Below are 27701 nucleotides of genomic sequence, written 5' to 3'. Positions count from 1 at the left end.
TGGGGAGGCAGCAGGGGGGGATAACCGACCTGCTGGGTTAAGTGACCAATGCCAACATTATCCTCACCCTGCCAGAGCACAAGAAGTCGTTGAAGCGCTTGTGACACTGGATCCAGGTGTGCCGCATCACATCACAGGAGCTCACCACCTCCACCACCTCTTCCCAGGCACGTTTCGTCATGTCGGGGGGCCTCCTCCTCCCAGCCTGGGGTACCAACACCTCCTGCCACGCTGCCACTTCCTCGAGGAGGGCAGCAAGGCAGCCATCTGAGAAACGAGGGGCACACTGGCCCCCTTCCAGCCTGGCATGTCCCGCTGGCCTACCCTCTGGACTGGCCTGCTTACCAGAAGCCCTCTGCTGTGGCCTTGCATTAGCCATTTGTGAACAGCACAGAGAAGGCTGCGAGGCCTTCATTTAAATAGGCTGCCAGGGCGCCATTGGACCCAGCGGTCTGTCCATGCCCGCCAATTCTCATTATCCTTGGGAGTCGAGAAATACGCTGGGTGGGCCTTAATTGGCCCGCCCATGTAAAATGGCGGCACGGACCCGATCGTGGGTGGCGATCAAGTCCATGTCTGTGCCCGTCCCCCTCCCCCGCCAACCGTAAAAGTCAGGCCATAGAGTTCAGTGCTGGTCAGAAGGTCACCATGAAAAACCTTCAAAGTGATGAGAAGTATGTGACTGGATTTGATGTAAAGAGACTGTGTGCATTCATATATCTAGTGAAGATTGGAGAAAGACTCAGTCAGTGTTATGTAGATCATTTGTTTAAAAGGTGAAATTTGACAAAGGGAGAGCATGAAAACCTCCTATAGTCCAAATTGCAGCCCAAAGTGAAAGTCAGAATGAAACTGAGGGTTTGCTGGTATCACAGAATCTACCAGTAGAGTAAAGTCAGGCTCTTTGATTAAGACACATCAATCAATGTCACAGTCCCAACCATTAAGTGGAGTTGGTAGACAAAGTTCAGGTTTGACACAATCACACATGAGAGAGCAGAGTCAAGCTAATAGAAATGGAAGGAGATCCCCAGACAGAAAGAGAGAGAGTCCTCGATAGGTTAATTCAAAGTATGTAGGAAGGAAGAAGAAATAAGTTATTTTCATTGCTACTTGTCAAAATATATTTTTGTTAAACACAAACTGGTGTTTGGGAAAAGCAATTTTTTTTTACGTGTAAATTACTCTGGCAGTATCAGTCGTAGATGTTTCAATTGTGATTACAGTAAAAACAAGGATGCAAACCAGCTTCCAAGAATTACAGAATGGTTACAGCACGGAATGAGGTCATTCAACTTGTCGTGTCTGTGCTGCCTCTCCAAGAGAGCAACTCATTTCTTGCTAATCCCCGGCCTTCTCTCCATAACTGTTTCAGGTACTTCCTTTTCAGATAATAATCCAATTCCCTCTTAACTGCTGCAATTGACCCTGCCTCCACCACACATTCAGGCAGTGAGCTCCAGATCCCAACCACTTGCTGCATGAAAAAGTTTCACCTCATGTCTCCATTGCTTCTTTTACCAATTACCTTAAACTGTGCCCTCTTGTTCTCAATCCTTCCACCAATGGGAACAGTTTTTCTTATGATTTCTATATACCCCTATCAAATCTCCTCTCAACCTTCTCTTCTCCAAGGAAAACAGCCCTAACTTCTCCAATCTATCTATATAACTGAAGTTCCTCATTACTGGAACCATTTTTGTGAATCTTTCTGCACTCCCTCATGCCTTCACACCTTCCCTGAAGTGTGGCACCCAGAACTGGACAGAATACTCCAGTTGTTGCCAAACCAGTGATCCATGCAAGTTTAATGTAACCTGCTTTAAAATAAGCTGGTAAAAGTTTCAGGTATTGTTGATTTGGTCATCTTGTATTCTTGGAACTTCCATTTTACATTTTAACTTATAATTTGCTTTTTTACGTGTGGAGCGAGTGTAGTATATTGCAGGATCTTAGCATTTTTTTACATTATCCTCTCTGCTACCTTCTCTGGGGAGATGTAAATAACTGTTCAATAATGGCTGCCTGTAGCTGAGTATGTGTTAGTCTCAATCAGTGCAATACACAACAGTAAATACCAAGACAAAATAATTATTTAATATTCTGGCAAGTTCCACATCATTACCTGTGGGTTTGTCATTTGTATCCCTTCATGGCCCTGTCTGTATCCTGATTTTTCTTTTGTTATTTGTGTCTCTAGAGTGCCTTACTATTTCATTTTATATTCTTTGATAATTTAATTTGTTGTATCTCTTTGTTCTGCCTTTTTCTTTAGCTGCAATTTTCTTATTTATTCATCCATGGTTGTCTTCATTGGCTGGCTTTTTAGTGGGATACATTTCCCCTGGATTCTCTTGATCATAATTTTAAATGCTTCTCATTGCTATTTCATTTCAATGTTAGTCTTTAAATTTTTCCACTTTTATTTATTACTTTGGCCTTTCTTTCTTATATCCTTCTTGATCTTTAACTTAAATCTTACTGTGTTGTGATCGATATTACCTAAATGTTCCCTGTGTTTATCATTCTCATCTATTCTGGCTCATTTTGTGACTGGTGGAGTTCCGCGGGGATCAGTGCTGGGACCTTTGCTGTTTGTAGTATACATAAATGATTTGGAGGAAAATGTAACTGGGCTAATTAGTAAGTTTGCAGACGACACTAAGGTTGGAGGAGTTGCAATAGTGAAGAGTATTGTCAAAGGATACAATGGGATATAGACCAGTTGGAGACTTGGGCAGAGAAATGGCAGATGGAGTTTAATCCAGACAAATGCGAGGTAATTCATTTTGGAAGGTCTAATACAGGTAGGAATTATACATTAAATGGCAGAACCCTTAAGTGCATTGACAGGCAGAGGGATCTGGGTGTACAGGTCCACAGATCACTGAAAGCAGCGACGCAGGTGGATAAGGTAGTCAGGAAGGCTTATGGCATGCTTGCCTTCATCGGCAGGGGTATTGAGTATAAAAGCTGGGAAGTCATGCTGCAGCTGTATAGAACCTTGGTTAGGCCACACTTGGAATATTGTGTGCAATTCTGGTCGCCATATTACCAGGAGGATATGGAGGCATTGGAGAGGGTGCAGAGGAGGTTTACCAGGATGCTGCAAGGTCTGGAGGTTATTAGCTATGAGGAGAGGTTGGAGAAACTCAGATTGTTCTCACTAGAGCGAAGGAGATTGAGGGTGACTTGATAGAGGTTTACAAAATTGAGTGGCATGGACAGAGTAGATAGTCAGAAGCTTTTTCCCAGGAAAAGTCAATTGGAAGAGTCAATTACTAGGGGACATAGATTTAAGGTGAGAGGAGAAAACTTTAGAGGAGATGTGCGGTGCAAGTTTTTTACGCAGAGGGTAGTGAGTGTCTGGAATTCGCTGCCAGAGGAGGTGGCGGGAGCAGGTACGATAGTGGTGTTTATGAGGCAGCTTGACAAATCCATGAATAGAATGGGAATAGAGGGATACGGACCTCGGAAGTGCAAAATATTTTAGTTGACGGGCAATATGACCGGCGCAGGCTTGGAAGGCTGAAGTGCCTGTTCCTGTGCTGTACTTTTCTTTGTTCTTTGTACCAACTTCAACAGTGCTTCCTCTATCACTCTTTTTGAACATAATGAGTAAGAAGAGTCTTGCACACTGTAAAAACTCCATTCCCTGTATCCCTTTTGCTTTTTCTTCTTGCCAATTTCTTTGGGGGCAGTAAAACCTTGCATGATTATTTCCTAATCCTTTATTCATTTCACATGTATATTTACATTTTTTCACATTTCTTCATCCACTTCCTTTTCACGAGATAGTCTGTAATATACCCCTATTTGTGTGCCTGATCTCTTTCCATTTTTTGTTTCAATCCATATGGATTCTGTTTATAGCCTCTTGTTAATTATTTCCTTTTTTTCTGCTGCAAGTATGTTATCCCTAACCAGTATAGCAACTCCAGGTTATCATCCTTTTCTACCCTTTCTGATTCTTATTATCATCTGCAATATTTAGTCGCCAGTCTGTTCTTTATGCCATCATAGTTGTTGTTCTCACCACATCTGGTTCCTCACTTTCGATTATTTCCTGTTGTTCTCCCATTTTATTTTGGATGCTACGTACCATGCTGGACACGCAGTTTCGTGAATCTATTGTTCCTTTTACTTTATTTTAAACAGACGTACAAAAAGATTGTTAAATAGCTGTATTTGTTCTCTGTATTACCCTTGTTCCCTTACCTTGGCCTTACTTTACTCTCACTTTCTATTTCTTTTACCTTCACACCTGTTGTTAAACCAGATCTTTCCCCTCATTCATCACCCTTCCCTCCTCGCCACCCCCCCCCCACCTGACCCCACCCCAGCACCCCATTTCCGCTGCCTCTTAATAATTTCCATTCCTATTAACAGCCCTATTTATCCATGGCACTAGTCCTATTTCAGTTCAGGAGTGGGGCAGATCACAGTGGAACAATGACCTTCCTATCTCAGTATTGAAGTTAGTGTGTCACAAAGGATAATAAGAAATAGGAATTGGAGTGGACCTTGCAGCCCTCAAACCTTTTCTGCCATTCAATAATATCATGGCTAAACTTGTGCATGAAAACTACTTTCTCATCCTTTCCATGTGTTCCTTGATTTCCATAGTGCCCGAAAATCTAACGCAAACTTGTATTTATATGGCACCTTTAATGTAAGAAAATATCCCAAGGTGCTTTCCGGGAGCATGTTCAAGCAAAATCTGGAAACGAGACACCTAAGGCAATAGTGGAGCAGATGGCCAAAGATGTAGATTTTAAGATCTTAGTCGATGTCGCTCTTGAATATACTCAACTGAGTATCCATATTCCTCTGAAGTAAAGAATTCCTAAGATTCACAACCTTCTGAATGAAGAAATTTCTCCTTAAGTGGCTGACCCCTTATTCTGAGACCATGGCCTGAACCTCCCGTTCAGCACACAGGACCCGCCCCCGCATGCTGACATACAAAACGACGCCCAGTGACGTTGGGGGTGCGTCCTGACATCACCACGCATTATTCCGATCTTCCGTTTGGTGGCCACGCACTGGATTCAGCTGTGCACCCGCCAAACTGTCAAAGGCCTATTAAGGCCATTAATCAACTAACTGAGGTACTTGTCAGGGCTGCCTGTTCAACCTTAAGGTTGGCGGGCAAGCAAAGAGCCCAGGCGGCCTTTGCATTTTTTATGGAACCTCATCCATGGGTGGGATGAGGTGTCATGAAGGGCTTATTAATTTAATAAAATGTTTCCTGTAAATTGAAATATGTCCCATCTCACATGACTGTCACATGAGAGGACATGTCTGAATAATTTAATTTTTTCATTTTTCACATTTTTATGAGTTATCGTAATCTCCGAGGCAGCACCATGCCTCAGGGAGATCTCTGCACTCTTGCGCGCATGGACTCTCCCTCCTTCCCCCCCGCCTGCCCGCACAGGTACTGCTGAGCACTTCTGGGTGTGCCTTATGCTGGGTGGGCCTTAATTGGCCCACCTAAGCAAAATGGCGGTGCGCAGGTGACGGTCAGATGCGTGCCTGCGCCCGCTCCTGCCCACCCCACCCGACAGGGAGAAAATTCTCCCCTTTATATAATTCTAGACACTTTAGGCAGGGAAGCAGCATCTCAGCATCTACCCTGTCAAAGCCTCTCATGACTTTATACATTTCAATGATATCACCCTTCATCCTTCAAAACTCCAGAGTTAAGGCCATTTTACTCAACTTATTCTTATGGGAAAGCTGTCTCATCCTAGGATTCAATCTCATGAACATTTATTGCAGCCTCTCTAAGGCAGGTTAATCCTCCTGTAGGTCAGGAGACCAAAACTGAACACAGTATTGCAGGTCTGATCTCACCAATGCCCCATGTAACTGCAGCAGGGCTTCCTTACTGCAATCACTGCAATAAATGCTAATGTGCCATTTGCCTTCCCAATTGCTTATTAAAACTACACATTAGCTTGGGATTCATGTACAAGGGCCCCAAATCCTTCTAAATCTACACCTCTTACCTTTTAAAATAAAATCTCCTTTTTTGTTCTCCCTACCTATACAGCCTCACATTATATTCTATCTGCCACTTCCTTGCCCAATCACTTAACTGCTATAGCCCTTTGCATCCTCCTCACAACTTACATTCTCACCAAGCTTTGTATTGTCAGCAAACTTGAATATCTCTAAATCATTGACCTAGGCTGTAAGTAGCTGAGGCCAAGCATTGATCTTTGTGGCACCCGACCAGTTACACCCTGCCATCTCAAATGACCTGTTTGTTGTTATTTTATTTTCTGCCTGTTAACCGAGCTGTCTTGTTGCAAGTACTTTGTGCACTCAGGTATAGTGCCTTTATTTTTCACTTTTTAACTATTTTTCCCTGATGCAACTTTATTTCCTAATGCCCCATGACAGTTATTACACTCTGTCCCTTCCTGTCATAATCTGCTTGATTTTTTGCCCAAATTGCTACTCTGCTCTGCAGCCTTGGCTATTGTCTTCAAACTTATAAATTTACCCTTACTTTTAAACTCCTTCCATTTTATTAGGTTAAAGCCCTATCTCCCACTCTAGTTACTTGATTTGCCAGGACACTGGTTCCAATCCAGTTTTGGAATCTACACCAACAAACAGCTCCCTTTTCCCCCAGTGTTGATGGCATTGTTTCATGTTTGAAACTCCTGCTTCCCACACTGCTCTTTCAGATATGCATTTAAACCTCTAATCTGTTTGTTCTTTTATCAATTTGCACATGGCTCAGGTAGTAATCCAGAGATTATTACGTTTGAGGTACATTATCTCCTCAAACTCCCTCAGCAGGATCTACCCCTTCCCCAAGTTCTTCTCCAGCTGCAAGGAGATATCCTTGACCTAGGAATTTGTGGGGGATGGGTGCAGGAGGGTCAACCCAGCCTCATGACTCCCAGTTGTGGCTGCAGAGACCTTCCCCCATCACATTCCTTTACACTACTCCCACTTGAATGGCCTCCTGTACCAAGGTAGGATGGTCAATTTGTCCATCATTCCTGCAACCCTTTTCCTCATCCACATGGACAAGTGCATTGTACCTGAGTAGACAATGCCAAAGGCTCAGGCTCCGCATCTGCAGTGCTCTTCCCTGCCTGAGTTGTAGTCACATCCCCTGATCCTAACCAGAAACCAAATTTAAAAACCAATGCCTAACCAAAGGATTGTGATTGTCTCTTGTTTTTAATATTCAGGGAACTCATTTCCCCCTCCCGCGACCCCCTGCACAAAGCATTGCAATGTCTGTACCTCGGTCTCCAGCTCAACCACTCTGAGCTGTAGTTCTTCAACTTACAGATATTTACAGCAGATGTGGTTGCCTGGGATTGTGCTGTTCTCCACAAACTTGCACGTCCTGTAGATGCAGCACACCACTGCCGTCCCTATCTAAACATGTTTTATATACTTTTAATTATTAAAGTTCTATGTAATTCTTTGTTTCTACGTTTAATCAACTTTTTAAAACTAATTTAACCAGCTTAATTAATTTAATGAAGTATTTATTATAGGTTTCTACTTCTAATGAACATTTAGTTCAAGTTTCTACAGCTACTACAAGTGTTAAAGGAGCATTTCCTTCCCCCTCTGCACTGAAGTCCCACTCTCTCTAAATTCTCAACTTCCTATTCTATTTACAATAAACTTCATTCACATTATAATTTGTATTTATGTTCTGTGCTGCAGATCATGAAATGGAGATCCTCCTTCCCACACCTGTCTTACAGCTACATATTTCATCTTCCTGATCTGCCACTGCCTATATTAATTAGTATGTGCTCATATAATAATTCCAAGATTACCACCTATGAGGTCCTTCCTTTTTTAAAAATTTATTTCCTACTTCTGATAACCTCTCAGCAGGAGTTCCTCTTTGTTCTCTGTCATTGCTCGCAATATGGACCATGACAACTGGATGTTCCCCATCACTTTCCAAGTTCACCTCCACTTTTTGCAAGACATTGACCTTTCCACCAGGTAGGCAACACACGCTCCGGACTATGTGTCACGACTGCAGACAATATTCTCTCTCTCCCCTTAATTCTCAAGTCGCCTATAATATCAACCTTTCCATTCTACTCTCCTCCCCTTCTCAGCCCCGCCTCTCCTCCGTAAAACCATGGTTAGCTTTCAGCCTTATCTTCACTGGATCAGGTATGCTGCATGTGCTGAACAGGATAATGTGCATGGGACCACCTCCTCTCTCTCCCTTTGGTTCCCCTTACCCTACTGACAACAATTACATTTCCCCTTCCAGTACCTGTGCTTTACTAAGTTGTGATTGTACTCTGGAAAAAGCTATCCAAACATCCCCCCTCACTTGTGTTGATCCAGCTCAAAAGGCTTTGAGCTCCAGTATCTCAAGACAGATAATGTGACAATCTGGGACAAACTCCCACATTATAATTGTGACACACAAACCAGCACTAATTCTAGTCTTTATTTAATTATGTCTATAAATTACTACTATTTAGCAAAATCTCCAGAGGCCTAGTATTAGTTATCTAATGGATTAGTTTGATTTGGAATTAGTAATGGTCTCCTGGTTCGGCAGGACCAGACATAGTCTTTCACTCTCGTGTTGTGTAAAACTCCAGGACTTGCAGCAGTTTGTTTTTATATTCTTTGGTTCTTGCATTGGATCTCTCATCAACAAAGTCTGGAATAAAGGGCCAGATGGTCTCCGGATCATCAGAGACCAGATATACCTCCAAGATATGCGGCAGGATCCTTTGGAAATCCCAACACATTGACTCTGTGTGAATTGCTTGAGAAGTTTGAACTTCAGATGGGTAATTCCCCTGCTCCCCAGGACCGTCTGGAAAAAGTTTCCAACTCTGAGTTAGAGTAGGATACTTTGGACAATTCCGATTTAATTGAATAGTTATCCAGGAAAATCCTACTCTAACTCCTGAGTAACGACACAACTGGAATCCCCCATGAGTCACCCTTTGGTCCCAAACTTCCACCTCACTACCTGCCCCTCCCCCCCACCCCACAACGATCCAGCCTGATAGTTTCCCCAACCTCCTCCAACTCCCTGCCTGACCCAACCTCACCACCCTATCCAGCTGCCACCCTACTCAGATGCCACTCTACACCCTTACACATCTACACATTCACTCATTTACTCATACGCTCTTTCCCTAACCCACTGAGAAGCTTTAAGATGTTTAACTCTTACCAGAACATGGCAGCTAGTGCCGTTTAAAAAAAAAAGGGCATGGCTTCTGCGCAATTCTTTCCACTGCTTTCTCTGAGGTTTCCTGCACTGACTCAGTTTTGCAGAATCCTCCATTGGAAGATTGGCTAGAAAAATCGGAGGAAGATAAGTAGATGGTTTTTTGTCTGATCAGAGGTTCCGATCCTGATCGGAAGATTTGGTCCAAAGTCTTTGCCTCTCTAAAGCAGGAGATTAGATTAGAGAGTCAGAGGATCAAATATGAGTAATTTAAACTGGCCCGTTTGGGATTTTATTTTTTTTCTCTGGTTTCCTTGGAGGTTAAGTTGTTAACATCAGAGACAGATCCTGCAAATGATCTGTGGGGCAGGCATATAGCACTGCTCTCTGGTCAGCTACATAGAGAGCAAATAAAGCTTCGTAAAACAGTTTTTTTTAAAAAAACTGGTGCATGAAAGGCTAAGATAAAATTGGAATTTTAACCTCAGCATAGTCTGTGTCCGCCAGCTGGTTGTGTAGGTATGAATTGTCTTTGGCACTGACCCAGACAACACATTACTGGCATTAGAAAAATGTAATTGTCTTGTTGTGGTAGCATGACCCCTTAAAGTTTTAAATATCATGCAAGATGTAATAGCCCATTTATTACCACTCAATGCTTATAATTGTATAAAATACTTAACAAAACATGACACAGCAACTTGTCAGATTGGCTCGCATTCACTAAGGACACCATGAAGCTGTGCTGTTTCCACAATATTCAAGACACAACAAGCTGCTAAGAAACTCCTAGAAATCCTAAGAAACACTGTCACAGCTCTACAGTTCTGCCACATCCAGCCATGAATAGTGATGGACAATTAAGCAACTAACGAGGAGGATGCTCTCCAATATCCTCATTCTCAAAGATGGGGAAGCCAGCACATTAGTGCAAAAGACAAGGCTTAAGCATTTGCAGCCATCTTGAGCCAGAAGTGCCAAGTGGATGATCCATCTTGGCTGCCTCCTGATGTCCCCAGCATGACCGATGCCAATCTTCAGCCAATTCCATTCATTCCACATGATGTAAAGAAACAGCTGAGGGCACTGGATACCACAAAGTCTTTGGGGCCTGATGACGTACAGGCAGTAGTATAGAAAACCTTTGCTCTAAAACTAGCCACACCCCTAACCAAGAAATACCAGTACAGCTCCATTACTGGCATCTATCGGACAATGTGGAAAATTGCCCAGGTTTGTCCTGTCCACAAAAAGCTGAACAAATCTAATTCAACTTGTTATTGCGCCATCAGACTCCTCTTGATCATCAGCAAAGCAATGAAATGTATGGTTGACGGTGCTATCAAGCAGTTCTTACTCAGCAATAATCTCCTCGCTGATGCTCAGTTTGGTTTCTGCCAGGGCCACACAACTTCTGACCTCAATACATGGGCAAAAGAGCTGAACTCCAGAGGAGAGGTGAGAGTACGTGTCCTCGAGAAAGCATTTGACTGAGTGTGCGTCAAGGACCTCTGGCAAAATTAAAGTCAATGGGAATCGGTGGGGGACGGGGAGAAAATCTCCACTGGTCATACCCAGCACAAAGGAAGATGGTTGTGGTTGTTGGAGGTCAATCATCTTAGTCCCAGGACATCACTGCAGGAGTTCCTCAGGGTAGTTTCCTAGGCCCAACCATCTTCAGCTGCTTCATCAATGACCTTCCCTCAATAAGGTCAGAAGTGGGGATGTTTACTGCTGATTGTGCAATGTTCAGCACCATTCATGATGACTCAGATACTGAACCAGCCTGTGTTAATATGCAACAAGACCTGGACAATATCCAGCCGTGGGCTGATGAGTGGCAAGTAACATTAATGCCACACAGGTGCCAGGCAATGATCATCTCCAACAAGAGAGAATCCAACCATCTCCCCTTGACATTCAATGGCATTACCATCGCTGAATTCCGCCCCCCACCCCCTCCCAATCAACATCCTGAGGGTTACCATTAACCAGAAATTGAACTGGACGAGCCATATAAACACTGTGATTACATGACCCGGTCAAAGGCTGGGAATTCTACCGAGAGCAACCCACTTCCTGACTCCCCAAATCCTGTCCATCATTTACAAGACACAAGTCAAGAGTGTATAGAATACTCCCCACTTGCCTGAATGAGTGCAGCTCCAATAGCACTCTTAAGCTCAACACCATCCAGGACAAAATAGCTGCTTGAATGACACTCTACCCATCAACCTAAACTTTCACTCTCTCCACCAGCGATGCAAGGTGGCAGTAGCGCACACCATCTACAAGATGCACTGCAGCAATTCACCAAGGCTCCTTTGACAGCACCTTCCAAACCCACGACCTCTACCACCTAGAAGGGCAAGTTCCGCAGATGCATGGGAACAGCACCACCTGCAAGTTCTCCTCCAAGCCACTCACCATCCTGACTTGAAAATATATTGCCGTTCCTTCACTGTCACTGGACCAAAATCCTGGAACTCCCTCCCTAACAGCACTGTGGTTACACCACATGGCAGTTCAAGAAAGTGGCTCATCATTTTCTCAAGGGCAATTAGAGTTGGGCAGCAAATGTTGGCCTTGCCAGTGACACCCACACCCTATGAAAAACATTTTAAAAATCAAGTCAAGCACCACCACAATCCCAGATTCTACTTCTCTTTAGCTCTGAAGAGTTGTACAGACTCAAAACATTAAGTCTGTTTCTTTCTCCACACATGATGCCAGATCTGCTGAGTTTTTCCAGCATTTTCTGTTTTTATTTCAGATTTCCAGCATCTGCAGTATTTTGCTTTTATCGCCACAATCCCATTAGCATCAGTTGGTGCTCAAGAAACACTGACATCACATAATAGGGAGAACTCAATGGCTTCAATGCTCACCAGAAGCTTAATTGGTATTGTCTAATACATAGACAGTATTGACACGGAGGATCCTTTTCCACTCAGTGGTGCAGAGGGTTCGCTGGTCCAGAAACGGAATCAGCAACTCATTCCACATGAATCAAATATAGAATACACCTGCTTCTCCAACAGTGGTAACTAGCCTCGTAGAATCCTAGAAATTTACATCATGTAAGGAGGTCATTCAGCCAATTGTGTGTGTCAGCCTAATCCCACTTTCCAACTCTTGGTACATAGCCCTGTAGAATGCATCTCAAAGTGCTTTTTAAAAGCAAGGTTTCTGCCTCTACCACCTTTTTATGCAGCGATTTTTAAACCCTACCACTCTCTGGGGTAAAAACATTTCTTTTCCACTCCTCTCTAATCTTTCTGTCTACTACTTTAAACCCCTGGTTATTGATCTCTCTACAAAGGGAAATAGATCCTTCTTATCCACTTTTTGTTGCACCTCAATTACCGACACCAAACCACCCCCCCAACCCCCACCCCCCCCCGCCCCAGCCTCTCAACTCACCAACTTCCTCCATTCTAAAGTAAACAAACTCAAAAACAACCCAGCCAATCCAATTTTTACTCATGGCTAAGATTCTTCAATCCAGACAGCACCCTTTTAAATCTTCTTTGTACCCTCTCTAATCTGACCATATCCTCCCTGTAATGTATTGACAAGAATTATATACAGTACTCTAGTCATGGCCCAGTATGCATTTATACAGTTTTAACATTACCTTTTTCATCTTTTATTCTATGCCTTGGCTAATAAAAGAAAGTACCCCATATGCCGCCTTTGACCACTTTATCTACATGTCCTACTACCTTCAGAGATCTGTGGACATGCATTCCAATGTCCCTTTGTTCCTCTACATTTTCAGTACTGTACCATTTATCTAATCCCTTGCCTTGTTTTTCCTCCACTTCTCCAGGCTGAATTCCATTTGTCACTTTTCTTCCCATTTGACCTGTATATTGATATCCTCTTGCAGTCCACAACAATCTTCCTTCATTATCAAGCACACTACCAATTTCTGTAACATCTGCAAACTTTTGAATCATACTTCCCACATTTAAGTCTAAATCATTGATTATATACCACAAAAAGCAAGGGACCCAAACCCTGCAGAGGCTCACTGGAAACAGCTTTATAGTCACAAAAATACCAGCTAAACATTACCCTTTGTTTCCTGCCACTGAGGCAATTTTGGATCCACCCAGCTATTTCCCTTGGATCCCATGGTTTTAGTTTTCTGACCAGTCTTGCATGTGGGACCTTGTCAAGAGCCTTTCTAAAGTCCATGGACACCATATCAAATGTGCTATCTTCATTGATGCTCCTTGTTATCACTTCAAAAAGGTCAATCAAGTTAAGCAGACACAGCCTTCCTTGAACAAATCCATCTGACAAGCTTGATAAATCTGTGCCTTTCTAAATGGTAATTAATACTGTCTCAGTTTTTTTTCCAATGACAGTTTAGGCTAAGTGGCCTGTAATTACTTGATCTTTCCCCTTCCCCCTTTTCAAACAATGGTGAAATATCAACAATCACCCAGCCCTCTGCTACTTTGCCTGTAGTGAGTCAGGATGGGAAGATGATGATCGAAGTCTCTGCTGTTTCCTTCCTTGCTTCTCTTAAACTTGGCTACATTTCATCTGGACCTGGCAATTTATCTAGTTCCAAAGATCCTAAACCCCCAATTACTTAGAGTCATAGAATCACAGAGTGCAGAAGAGGCCCTTTGGCCCATCGAGTCTGCAGTGACATGTGAGAAACACTTGACCTACCTATCTAATCCCATTTACCAGCACTTGGCCCATAGCCTTGAATATTATGATGTGTCAAGTGCTCATCCAGTACTTTTTAACAGAAGTGAGGCAACCCGCCTCCACCACCCTCCCAGGCAGCACATTCCAGACCATCACCACCCTCTGGGTAAAAAAGTTTTACCTCGTATGCCCCCTAAACCTCCTGCCCCTCACCTTGAACTTGTGTCCCCTTGTGACTGACCCTTCAACTAAGGGGAACCGCTGCTCCCTATCCACCCTGTCCATGCCCCTTATATTCTTGTACAACTCAATCAGGTCACCCCTCAGTCTTCTCTGCTCCAACAAAAACAACCCAAGTCTATCCAACCTCTCTTCGTAACTTAAATGTTTCATCCCAGGCAACATCCTGGTGAATCTCCTCTGCACCCCCTCCAGTGCAATCACATCCTTCCTATAATGCGGCGACCAGAACTGCACATAGTACTCCAGCTGTGGCCTCACCAATGTTCTATACAACTCCAACATGATCTCCCTACTTTTGTAATCTATGCCTCGATTGATAAAGGCAAGTGTCCCATATCCCTTTTTCACCACCCCACTAACATGCCCCTCCGCCTTCAGAGATCCCTTTGTTCCTCAGAACTTCCTAGTGCCACGCGTTCATTGGATACTTCCCCTCTCTCTCTTTGTTTCTCCAACTGATATTTCACACCACTCCTTAGCTACAATGTCTACAACATGTGAAAACAGATACAAAGTATTTATTAAGAATCATGCCTGTCATGATAATAGCTAATTGTGGTTGTGGACTCCAGTATTAGATAATATACGGTACTCTTTACTTTATACGGGGTTACCTGACCTGGGGGTTGAAGGTCAGGTAGCACATGCTGAAGCCTGTCTTGATCGAGTTCAGACGCTGCAAAAATGTGTTATCAATAACGTTAGCTCAGCTACAATGTCAATGGCCTGTGTGCATCATTAAAACAAGAAACAAGATAATGCCCACAATTCTGGTTTCTAATAGTCCCTTCTCTTTCCTTAGTTATCCTCTTGTTCTTTGTGCTTTTAAAACGTTTTTGGATTTTATCATTTGGAATTCACCTCAGGCAGGAATTCCTATGCTCAGAGGTCCCAGCACAGTAGAAAACAGTACTATTAGAGGAAAACACAACAGGTAACCTTAGAACTCTAATCCCTCAAAATAATGACTAGGAGGAGCTTACTAACCATAAATTCATACAATGTACAGTACAGAAATTGGACTATTGAGCGCAAATGATTCACGCTTGTGTTTATGCTTCACTTGAACTGCTTCCTACCTCTGATCACCTAATCCTATCAGCATAACCTTCTGTTCCTTTCTCCCTCATGTGTACATCTAACTTTCCCTTAGATGCCCCAACTGCTTCTTGCAAATATGAGTTCCACAATTTAACCACTCTAAAATTTCCTAAAATATTACTTGGTGAACAAATTACATTTAAGGCCCTGAGTTTTGTTTTTTTCCTCCACAAGTAGAAACAATGACTATGCATCTAACCTATCAAACACTTTGATATTCATAAAGACCTCTATTAGATCAGTGCTCTGTCTTCTCTGTTCTGGAGAAAAGAACCCCCACCTGTTAAACCTTTCCTGATAGGTATAACCTTTGCTCTGGTAGCATATCAGTAAACCCTTTTTATGCCTTTGCCCGTACCTCTGTTCTTTTTGTAATATGGAGGCTAGAACTGTTCATAGTACTCCATGAAAGCATCTCTAAATAGACATGGTTTTGTACAGAGATAAAAACAAAAACTGCGGATGCTGGAAATCCAAAACATGCTCATTCGCTCAGTTCTGTGGAAGGGTCATGAGGACTTGAAACGTCAATTCTTTTCTTCTCCATCGATGCTGCAAGACCTGCTGAGTTTTTCCAGGTAATTCTGTTTTTGTTATGGTTTTGTACTCCTCGCATACTGCAATGGGTAACCCATCTCATTCTACATTGATCTGGTCTCCGACATTTCTACCCCTCCAAGATAACCACGGACTCCCTCTGGGAAGGAAGTTTAAGGAAACTGGTACCAATATGCTCCCTTCCCACACTGCAGAACCAGTTCAACTCCCATTTCTGTTGGGTCCTGTTCGAGGAACAGCTAGAATTTCTGAAGAAAAGCCCACAGAGCAGGCATGTCATGAGAGGGATGACAACAAAAAGAGGATCCTTTTAAAGAAATCCTTGATCCTCATCAACCAACAGGTGTAGCAAAGATGAGCTTAGCTGCAATCTTTTTCAGGCATTACCCAAAGTCCCATTTGTACTCCAATGTGTCCCTCACTTTGCAATATCCAACCTAAGGCTCCAGAACTTGTCAGTCACACACCAAATATTTCCCTCCCATCTGGGAGCCTTTTGAGGACCATTTGGAAGAACTTGTGGGCACATGAATAACTGTCATTATAGGTGCAGGGATGTGAGAGACTGCTAAAGAACATTAATGCAGCAAATATGAACCTGTTCTGTTTCATTTTAATTTGGTAGCTGTCCATTTGAATTCGGTACAATACGTGAGAGTTTAAAAAGGCATGTACATCTTCAAACCTATTACCTTATATGCATTGTGAAACTTGTCTCCTTGGTAACAAGCTGATAAAAGTGTCTACAGCTAATTTTCAAATATATCCAGGCATTGTGGTTAGTCTAGTAATGGATACAATAAGACAATTCTGACTTTCTAACGAACCTTGGAGACATTTTGTGAGCTCAAAATAGATGAATCAAGCAAAAAAATAATATTTGGCAGATAGATATAGATGACTGACAGCTTGTAAGGAGATGAGAAGGAGGGGGTGGTGAATTAGCAATTTATAGAGAATGAGGTTAGAATTTAGTTTCACAACCTTTTACTGTGTTTCCTTTTGATGAGAAAGATGACTGTGCATGTACTACAGATTCACTTATTGTTTCCTTAATAGTTTAAAATTATAACAAGGTTTGATGTGATGCTTTTCACTGACAATTCCAACAGTTTGGAAATAACAGACTATGACTTTACTGTTCGTAGCTACTAAACATTTGCCCTGGTGATATGACTTTTTAAGCAAGAAGCTCAAAGTTCTAAGGAGTGGAATTCACCTAGAAAGGTGATCCAAGATATGAAAAAGAGTAAGGAAGACCAAAAGAGACCCAAAATTAATAGGAGCACACCTGTGATATATGATAGGATGTTTAGATAAGACCACTTGCAGGACACTATCATAACAGCAGTGTTATGTAATGTGGATAAAATATGAATCTTGCAGGTATTGGAAAGAATCCACGCTAATATCTGAAGAGAATGAGCTTTTAAATCAATATGGCCTCATTTTGTCACAGTACAAGTGAACTGAAACCAGAGACCTCCTGCTGGTAATTAAATCCACCCAAGGTGTTTGTAGCATCTAAAAAGAGAGAACACGATGGCTAATTCTAATAGAATTTACCTAATGCAGTGCTTCTACAGCACAAACTGATGCACGTTATCTAAACTGATAGTACAGGTATTGTAATGGGGGATTGCTGCTGCATTGTCTGACATGCTGTCCTTTGAATGAGATTTTAAATCGGGGCTTCATCTACCTTTTCAAATGTTACATTTGTCTTGAACAGTAACTGACCTTTAAAAGTAATTAATTAGTTGTGAAGTGTTTTGGGACATCTGGAGATATGTATTTGCAATTATATAGTTTATTTGTATTATTTCGAGAGAGCCTTAGACAAGTCTCTAGAGAGAAAGAATTGAGGTATGTGATGAGTTGATCTGGAACAAGCCCTTTCTACCCTTACCGATGTTGGCATGTAAATATTTTCACACAGGATATATACTGGTAAAGCAATAATAGATTAATTGACTGTTAGATTTAGTCGATCTTTCTATATTATCTGGAATGGATCACCCAAAAGACACTCGTGGTTTCTAATTGGCCCTCCAAAGCACATCTTGAGCAACTGAAATCCTTTTATATCTGGGACATAGGCTGTGGTATTCCTTCAGTAAGGTCGCCAGCAACCCTGAGGTGAAAACTTTTATCTCATGCTTGAAAAATGATTCAAATCATTATATATTCGGCAACTGCAGGCATCACTTTCAAAGGAATGCCCTCAGCAGGCACCAGAACAAAGGCTGTTACCCATTTTTTTTTAGTTTTAATTGATAAAACTGTTGGTTGCCCCCTTCTAGAAGTTACCTCATTAGAATATGCTCAGTCTTGGGCATTGAGTGTTAAACCACATAGTTAGTTTTCACCCTTGAGGCAATAAAGTAGAACCATATTCTTCACTGCTTCTGCCCATCCCTCACTAATTGCAAAAGTTTGGATGGATTCTGATTCATCTTTTCCAGTACATCACCAACCCAAAGTGCAATTTTTAAAAATGCTGATGTTTGTTGCTGAGACAGTAACATCAATGGCAACTATTCACCAGACAATGGACATAACAACAGGAAGACATGGGGCAAGGGTATGTGGTGATAGTATGTTTGAAAGGAATGGGCAGTTCTGAATCTAAATGGCCAAATGAACAACGTGCAAACATTTGTCCAATCTAACCAGTCCGGCACAAATTGAATCATGGCGTGATGATTGTTTCTGATACTCATCACTACCATTTCTTCTATTAATTTAAAGATATTTCTCTTTGTTTAAATCTTCATTTCAAGATCCATTGAGACAACTGGAAGTTTTTAAACTAGACATGCGTGAGATCAGTTCACCTTAGCTTTATTGTTGTAAAATGTTCTCAGTTTGTGTACGTGATTCCTGGGGTAAGTAGGGGGAGTGCTTTTTGATATTATTGTGTGACCCCCAGTGGCTCAAGCACACAGCTATGCAACACTGACTTTTGTAAATATTTTTAGCATATATACACATACATACAAAATAAAATCTGAGCATTGAATTTTGCTCTACATTACACAATCCAGACCTTGCTAACAAATTTGTAACTAGATTTGAAGAATATTTTTCCTTCGTTTTCTATATTTGGCACTCTTTGATTGCTTTCATGCTTCCTGCTTTATGTGCTGATGATAAACAGATGGATGACAATTGGCTTATTGGAATGATTTTTCTCCTGAGTTACTTGCAGCACTGTCCAGGCGATTAATCTAATTCCTGGCAACCCTAAACTAGAAAGGTGAGCTCTTTATTAATCTAACAGAGCACAATGTGAACAATATGGCTTTTAAGATGTTAAAACGTTTGTTCAGAATGGATAAATAAATTGCCTTCTTTATTTATCCACCCTGGGTCCATGAATCTCATTCGTAATGGGGTAAGAATGAGTGAGACCAAAGATATCAGTGATCTTCTGAGCTTGTCCTCTTGGAGGCACCATGAAACAACCTGTTTCCAAGATAGCATTGCATTTAACACTGAGGGCTGACTTGATTCACTATGTCAGGGATCTGCAACCTGCAGCCCTGAAGTCGCATATTGGTCACTAACGACTCCTACGGCTCCCGACCTTGGTCAATTGATCCCATTTTGATGGGAATTAAATAGCTTGTTTTAAACCTTGTACTTGTGAGATAGTAACATTCGACTAACAACTTCTTCATTAAAACTTTTAAAATATCGTTGAAATGTGTGTCTGCGCTGTTTTTTCATCATTATTAGTATTTAGGTATCAGCATTGGACTCTTAAGGTATTGTATTTTTTTGTCTTTAAAAAAAATGCTACTCTTGTTATTAAGGATGCTGAGCCCTGCATTATATGACTGTCAAGCTTTGCAACAGTTCACAACAGGCTGTTGCAATTTCCTTCTGTACTGAATCACACTTATTTAGTTTACGTGTTAGACAAATGGAGATGTGGATCTGTTTCTTTCTCTGAGCAACTTTGCAACATGTACTACAGTAGGCGTAGGTACTAAGAGGACTGCACAAAAATGCACATCTTCCACATGTAATATGTTTATCCGAAATTACATCATGCAAGTCAGATTGTTTTGAATGATCAAAGGGATCCATTATGTAGTTGAGAACCTAAGCAAGCAGCCCTGGGGAAAGCCTTTCAGCCACAGTCTGTAAAATGATGATATTACATGCTCCCTTCCGCTTGGGTTATTTGTAGCGTTGACCAGTTTGAGTTAGAACTTCCTGTTTTTTCTGACATGCTGTCATTAACCAATGTAGCTGCAGAGAGGGCCAGTGGCTTAAGTGACTTGGTATGTAATTTTTGTTCTTATTTTTAATGCTTATTTTTCAATTTATGTCTTTGTTGCACTTGATTGAGAGTATTTAAATAAATATGTCTGTCTCATTGGTTTTACTGCTCATAAGTGTAAAAAGAGGAAAATTGCATGTCCAATCATGTTTTTCTCAGAAGCTTTACAAAGAAATATTTTTTCGACAGACTTCTAAGCAATAGGTCATAAAGTTTAAATGTTTACTAACTTTCTCCATTAAAGTATTAGTTAAATTACATGTTGGATAAATTCTGTTTAGATAATTGATGGAAAAATGCAAATGAAAAATTTTAATTCATGACTTTATGTAACATAAACCGTCTCTTTATTTGTTTAATATAATGCTGTTGAATAATATTTAAACTATTGAATTTGTCTTGCTGAACTGCAGGTAGTTTTCCCACTGTTATTTTGGCATTGTGCGGTATTACAGTGTTGCTGAACTAGAATGTATTGAGTCATAAACTATTGAAATGGGGTCTTCACATCCGTGATTCTTTACACCAGCACTTGCTGATCTCAACTGAATAATTCTGGGAGCCTTGGAGGATATTGCCAAGTAGCAGTAATCATGGATAAGTGCAAGGCAGGTTAGGGAAGAGGTTTTTTGACTGGGGTCATGAAACACATCCAAGATGATCAGGTTGCTGTCTATCCATTGATCAAATTTCTCAATCTTTCATTTGTTTATCTGCCACGACCTTCTTGAGCTTTCTGCCCAAAGAAAGGTCCGACCGATCCACAACGCTGCGACCTCCACCATGGGTAGGGCAAGAAGGCAGGTCCTGAATTCAACCCAGCCAGAACAGTTATCAAACCCCATCCTGTTGGCACAAATCTGATCCACTCCGGCCGTCCAGCCAACTGAGTCAACATGGCTCCCCAAAGAGCCTGAGTCTGTGGCGACATACACTTTTACGTGCATTTTGTAGCTTGGAGTTAGGCGGTAGTGTGCAGCTGGGTAGGGTGGTGAGGATGGGTCAGAGATAATCGGATGGTAGGGCTAGTCAAGTCTGAACGGGGGAGGGGGAGGTTGGTGGGGTTATGGGGTTGGTCAGGTCGAGGGGGCAGTCAGGAGCAGGTCACTGAGTGATTGGGAGGTCAGTTGTACAGTTACCAGAAATTAGACTAGGATTTTTCAGTCTAACGTTTCCTGTGTAACTGTCCAGGTTTATAAGTTGAAACCATCTGAAGTCTCAGACTCTAACTTGGAGTCTAAGACTTTTTTGGAGGCTTCTGGGAAGTGGGGGAATTGCCCATTGGAAGTTCAAACTAACTGAGCAATTCCCAGCGAGTCAGTTCATTTGGACTTAAAGGGTCCCAAAGCGCATCTCTAGTCATACACCTGGTCTCTGACGATCTGGAGACCAAGATCTGGGACAATTTTTCTCCAATTAATCCAATTTCTTTTGGATGGCTGAAGTAGAGAAGGCAGTAGAGAGAGGTGCCTTGCAATGTGTCAATATTTGCAGAGGGTGCCTGTGATCATTTTGCTATTCTCAGGGTCTCCGACATGGAAAAATTTAAATGATTGTCTTCTGATCCCCGTAGAAACCAATAACTTTTTTTAAAAAAATTCAAGCTTCCAGTTAATAGCTGAAAGAATGATGTTTCCTGTAACAAATGACTGAAAACACCAGTAATGAAACACTATCTTTGTAGGCAACATGTAACTTAACCCACAGAATGGAATGCCCCCTTTTTTATTCTTAGCCCAACAAAACACATTACGTAGGTATATTTTACAATCCCCTTTATGTAGATGTTCTATTTTCCAAGGATTAATTCAAAGTGATTCTCAACTTCCCAATGTTTATCCTTATTTTCTTTTCTCAGCCACTTGTACTCTTAGAACTGTCTTCCACAGTGAGGTTTTCTTTTCCCAGAGACTATCCCTCTAGCCCAAGAGTCTAGGTGATTCTTCCAGCCTCATTTTAACTCCCTGTGAATTTGGTCTTTTCAATCCGAATGTGAGCTTCCACCCACATTCCTGAATGGCAAACCATTAGAGACTCTTTTGGCCTTTTACTGCGCTCTCTCTCTCTCGGATCCAGGCAGACTCAAAACAATGATATTCTAGGAAAACCTGCAACTTGGTTTTTACAATGGTTCCATCTGTATCCTTCCCCATTGGCAACATGAAGTTAGAAGTGCTAATTAGCTATTCTTGAGAGCCCAACTCTCTCTCTCTGTCCTTGGAAATAAATGGACAATTTAAAGTTTAGTTGTTTACATCCCAACATTCTCAACACTTTTCTGGGATTTTGGAGATTCACAGCCTCCACTGTTAAAACACATGCTGCTGCCATTGTCTCGAAGCCTAAATGTCCAGCACCTTCTTTCTAATAAAGCAATCTAAGCCTCCTTTTGATCCCTAGCAGTCAATCCACCCAAGTTTACCATCGGGCAGACTGCAGAACATGTAACATGACCCTCTTCGTTTTACCTTAAATTTTAAAACACAGTCCTAAAACATCACTATCTTAAAAACTTCATAATTGTAACAATTACTATTAACTAGGGAGTTAATGACGAGATGTTATTAATTTGAAATGATCACCATGAGTGTGGAAAGATCGTAAGGACATTTCTTTATGAAGAGTTGTTGGAGTAGAGATTGCTTTGCCACTGGGAATAATTGAAGTAGAAGCCACCCACCTTTAAGGAGGGTTGCCAACTCTGGATGTATCCCTAGAGATTTGATTTCATAACATTTGACCACATAACATCTGCAAATGTTATTGCATTTATCTTATCAAGGCTGTATTCTTAGTAATTGAATGTTTTACCCATAGTTTCTGCCAGCAGTTATGAGTAGCTCTCCAAATTAAGGGGCCATCTGTGAGCAGGGAAAATAGGGAAACAGAAGGCAGGGGTGGAATTCACAGCAAGAACCAGGTGTTGCAGACTTTGATTCCACCAGTAACTTATAGAACTAACATTACTACTGCTAAGTGCCTGAACATCAGCCCAGTAAGGACATGAATGAATTCACTCGACCGGTGTTGGCTCTGAACTAATCTGGTGCTTTTAGTTATCTGCATCCCTTCCTTTGACATGGTGCTCTTGAGGCGATCTCTCCAACACCACCCTGGTCTTCCTAAACATCTTGTTATTAACAGTAACTCACTGAAATTACACTAACCAATATAAACTCAGCAGGTCTGGCAGCATCGGCAGAGAAGAAAAGAGTTGACGTTTCGAGTCCTCATGACCCTTCGACAGAACTTGACTCACGTTCTGTCGAAGGGTCATGAGGACTCGAAACGTCAACTCTTTTCCTCTCCGCCAATGCTGCCAGACCTGCTGAGTTTTTCCAGGTAATTCTGTTTTTGTTTTTGTTTTGGATTTCCAGCATCCGCAGTTTTTTTGTTTTTATCTGTGTTTAATTGACTGCCACTGCTCTTCATGAAATGCCTACCTCCTTGAAGAAGTTCTGTTCTTTTCTGCGACAAGATTTCCGTTCCTCTCTTTTGCCCTGCTCACCTTCCTTGCTTTCCATTTCCCTCCTGGTGTTTGACAAGGTGTTTACTAAAACCCGCTTTCACAGCCACATCTCCTTTCTCAGTAACTGTCTCCATCTCCGACTTACCCCACATGGATTTCAACTGAAATTCCACCCCTCATGTTTCGAACCCACCCAGGATTACAGGTATCTCCGGGACATAAAACGTTTCTCGGACTGCTGTTCCCGTCACATCCTGAGATCCACACTCAGTGCCATGCACCGCCATATGAACACACTCGACCTCTCCCTCCAGCAGCACCGCTGTACCCTTTTTCAAAGCTGCGCGTGCCCCCAGTTTCATTTTATCCTTCGGCTCATCCGCGCCTCAACAAGAAACTTTTTCTCTTTCTCTCAAGTGCTCTCAAGTTCTGTCGAAGGGTCATGAGGACTCGAAACGTCAACTCTTTTCCTCTCCGCCAATGCTGCCAGACCTGCTGAGTTTTTCCAGGTAATTCTGTTTTTGTTTTTGTTTTGGATTTCCAGCATCCGCAGTTTTTTTGTTTTTATCTGTGTTTAATTGACTGCCACTGCTCTTCATGAAATGCCTACCTCCTTGAAGAAGTTCTGTTCTTTTCTGCGACAAGATTTCCGTTCCTCTCTTTTGCCCTGCTCACCTTCCTTGCTTTCCATTTCCCTCCTGGTGTTTGACAAGGTGTTTACTAAAACCCGCTTTCACAGCCACATCTCCTTTCTCAGTAACTGTCTCCATCTCCGACTTACCCCACATGGATTTCAACTGAAATTCCACCCCTCATGTTTCGAACCCACCCAGGATTACAGGTATCTCCGGGACATAAAACGTTTCTCGGACTGCTGTTCCCGTCACATCCTGAGATCCACACTCAGTGCCATGCACCGCCATATGAACACACTCGACCTCTCCCTCCAGCAGCACCGCTGTACCCTTTTTCAAAGCTGCGCGTGCCCCCAGTTTCATTTTATCCTTCGGCTCATCCGCGCCTCAACAAGAAACTTTTTCTCTTTCTCTCAAGTGCTCTCAAGTTCTGTCGAAGGGTCATGAGGGCTCGAAACGTCAACTCTTTTCTTCTCCGCCGATGCTGCCAGACCTGCTGAGTTTTTCCAGGTAATTCTGTTTTTGTTTTTGTTCTAACCAATATAAATACTGGTAACAGTTAAAATGCTCATAACTAATACTGATTATGACCATAACCAATGTGATCATAACCAATCACTGATTATAGGAAAAGGTGTAATGTCCAACATTTTTTATTATTCTTATGTGGGATGTGGGCATCACTGGCAATGCCAGCATTTGTTGCCCAACTTAGTTCCTGTGGGTCTGGAATCACATGTAGGCCAGACGAGGTGAGGTGGCAGATTTCCTTCCCTAACCAGATAGGTTTTTCCAGCAATCAATGATGGCCCTATGGTCACTATTACTGGGACCTAGCTTACAGTCCAGGCTTTATTTTATTAATTAGTTGAATTTATTCATTGAATTTAAATACCACCAGTTGCCATACTGGGATTTGAACCAGCTTCCACAGAGCATTATCCTGGGCCTCTGGATTGCTAATCCAGTGTAATTAGCACTATACCACCATATCCCCCTGGGTTCAGACTTGATAAACGACAGTTGTTATAGAGTGATACAAATCTCAGCAAAGGAGTGGGCCCATTATCCTCTCCCACATCACCTCTCTGGTGTCTGTAGCTAACACTCTGCCCTTTAACCACATTCCCCTGAGCTCCTATTACATTTCTCTTCAAATACCTAAACAAAGACTTCTGGTGAAGTATCTCATGACTTCGTTGCCTTCAGTACAGAAACCTTCCCCCTTCCTTCCCCCTTCCTCCCCCTTTTGCCCCCATTCTAAATCCCCTTGTTCCCCATGCACCAAACAGTGGGAACAATTTTTGCTAATTATCGACAGTAAGATTCCCAGATTTCATTCACCTCTTTACTGACTGCTCCTCTGTGCAAATCCCAGTCACCCCTTTGCTGCTGCACCAAACTCAGTGGAAATGCTGGTCTGCATGTCTATCCCGTTTCCAAGTCATTCTCTTGCTCCCTCTCTCTCTGCCTGTCTCTCCCTCTCCCTCTCTCTGTCTCTCTGCACCAAGGCCTAACGACCTGACCCTCAGACCCTTTCCCCCATCCACTAACCCAAGTGCCAATCCCTCAACTGCCATTACATCATCACCCTCTTCAATTGAGCAACACTCTCCCAATCTCCCTCAACCCCAGCCTGTTGTCATTCTCCTCCTACCCTGAGCCCCAATCACCTGACCCTCTGTCTCTGGTCACCCGCTCCTTCTCACATCCTACTTCCCCACCATCTATCCCAGTTCATTCCCATCCAATCCAGCCACGTGCCTTGCCTTCTCCATTTGCCTTTGACTTCATCCTGTCACTTTTGCCAACTGCCTGTAGCACAGGCACAATAGGCAGAATGACCTCCTGTCCGTCATTCTCTTGGAATTCAACAAGTGCTGTTGGCAAGGCTAAGTAATAATCAAGGAGTGAAGTCATTTTATTTTAGTGATTTTAAACCTCTGTTTTGATTGGGGCTGTGGTAACAAGTTTCTTACATCAGCTGCGGTTAAACATTTGCCTGAGGGGGTTTAATGGGTTTTTTTTTGCAGGTGCATAAACTACACCCACTCCTCCCCCACCCCGGAAAGACTTAACTGTTACACAGCCTCTGTGTTTTGCTTATCTGTGAAGCCAGTGCACGTTTCAGTGCTGAACTGTTGAGACCAAATTTATATAGTGAGAAACAATTGTGGGTGGCACATGCTTGGAACGACCATTTTTAGATATTACGTACCTCCTATTTTAGCATAATTGTAATCAAATGAAAGTTTGTAGGGTAGTTTAATTTTGCAATTAATGTATAAAAGGACTTTTTATAGGCCGCAATGCATGAATCATTTGTTGCTTTTTAAAAAAATTTGATTCTAGAAGCCTGGTGTCTGGGAGCCAGCTCACTGTCTGTGCTGTTCGACCTGTTTTCCCCCCCTCCTGGCAGCAGACTCGGAGACCTACTGGTCTGCTGCCTGGGGAAACCAGATTTAACCACTCAGGTGCCAGCTTATAGCTATTATGCTCCCAGGATCTGAATTAAACCAACCTAAAAATAACTAATCAAAAATAAAGAAGCTCACCTTCAGGTACAGTTGCCACCTCTGGTTGGTTGTGTTCCTGATGATTTCATTGCATGACCTTCTCATAGAGTCATAGAGTTAAACAGCACAGAAACAGGCCCTTCAGCCCATTATATCCATGCTGGCCATCAAGCACCTATCTATTCTAATCCCATTTTCAAGCACTTGGCCTGTAGCCCTGTATCCTATGGCTTTTCAAGTACTCATCTAAATACTTTTTAAACGTTGTGAGAGTTCTTGCTTCTACCACCCCCTCAGGCAGTGTGTTCCAGATTCCAACCGGCCTCTGGGTGAAAAAATTTTTCCTCAAACTCCCTCTTAACCTTCTGCCCCTTAACTTACATCTATTCTCCCTGGCTATTGACACCTCCACTAAGCGGAAAAGTTTCTTCTTATCTACCCTATCTATGCCCCTCCTAAGTTTGTATACCTCTATCATGTTCCCCCTCAGCCTCCCCTGCTCTAAGGAAAACAACCAAAGCCTATCCAGTCTCTCTTCATGGCTGAAACGCTCCAGCCCAGGCAACATCCTGGTGAATCTCCTCTGCACCCTCTCCAGCGCAATCACATCCTTCTTAGCATGGAAACCAGAACTGCACACAGTACTGCAGCTGTGGTATAATTAGCGCTTTATAGAGCTCCAATATAACCTCGCTGCTCTTATATCCTATGCCTCGGCTAATAAAGGCAAGTATCCCATATGCCTTCTTAACCACCTTGTCTTCCTGTGCTGCTGCCTTCAGGGATCAATGGACATGGACACCAAGGTCCCTCTGTACTTCCTAAGGTCCTACCATTCATTGTGTACTCCCTTGTCATGTTAGTCTTCCCAAAATGCATCACCTCACACTTCTCAGGATTAAATTCCATTTGTCACTGCTCTGCCCATCTTACCAGCCCATCTATATCATCCTGTAATCTAAAGCTTTCCTCCTCACTATTTACGACACCTCCAATTTTTGTGTCATCTGCGACC

At 42.3% G+C, this 27701-nt stretch overlaps 1 protein-coding gene across 6 annotated transcripts in view; it reads left to right on the top strand.

Moving 5' to 3' along the window:
• The window catches only part of ipcef1 (interaction protein for cytohesin exchange factors 1), a 159774-nt gene that overhangs the window by 30715 nt on the left and 101358 nt on the right, over positions 1-27701 (top strand). For 2 of the 6 annotated variants that reach the window (XM_041214196.1, XM_041214207.1), the window contains exon 1: positions 19994-20067. The exons of 3 other annotated variants lie outside the window; for them this stretch is intronic. The gene's annotated coding sequence lies outside the window, so the exon portion shown is untranslated. Of the gene's footprint in view, positions 1-19993; positions 20068-27701 lie in introns of those variants that run through there. One more of the 6 variants, XM_041214215.1, reaches the window with a different exon arrangement.

This window comes from Carcharodon carcharias, chromosome 2 (genome assembly GCF_017639515.1).
Source record: "Carcharodon carcharias isolate sCarCar2 chromosome 2, sCarCar2.pri, whole genome shotgun sequence".
Lineage (NCBI taxonomy): Eukaryota > Metazoa > Chordata > Chondrichthyes > Lamniformes > Lamnidae > Carcharodon > Carcharodon carcharias.
The sequence above is the reverse complement of the archived record's forward strand: the minus strand, read 5'-3'. Positions and strand labels throughout refer to the sequence as shown.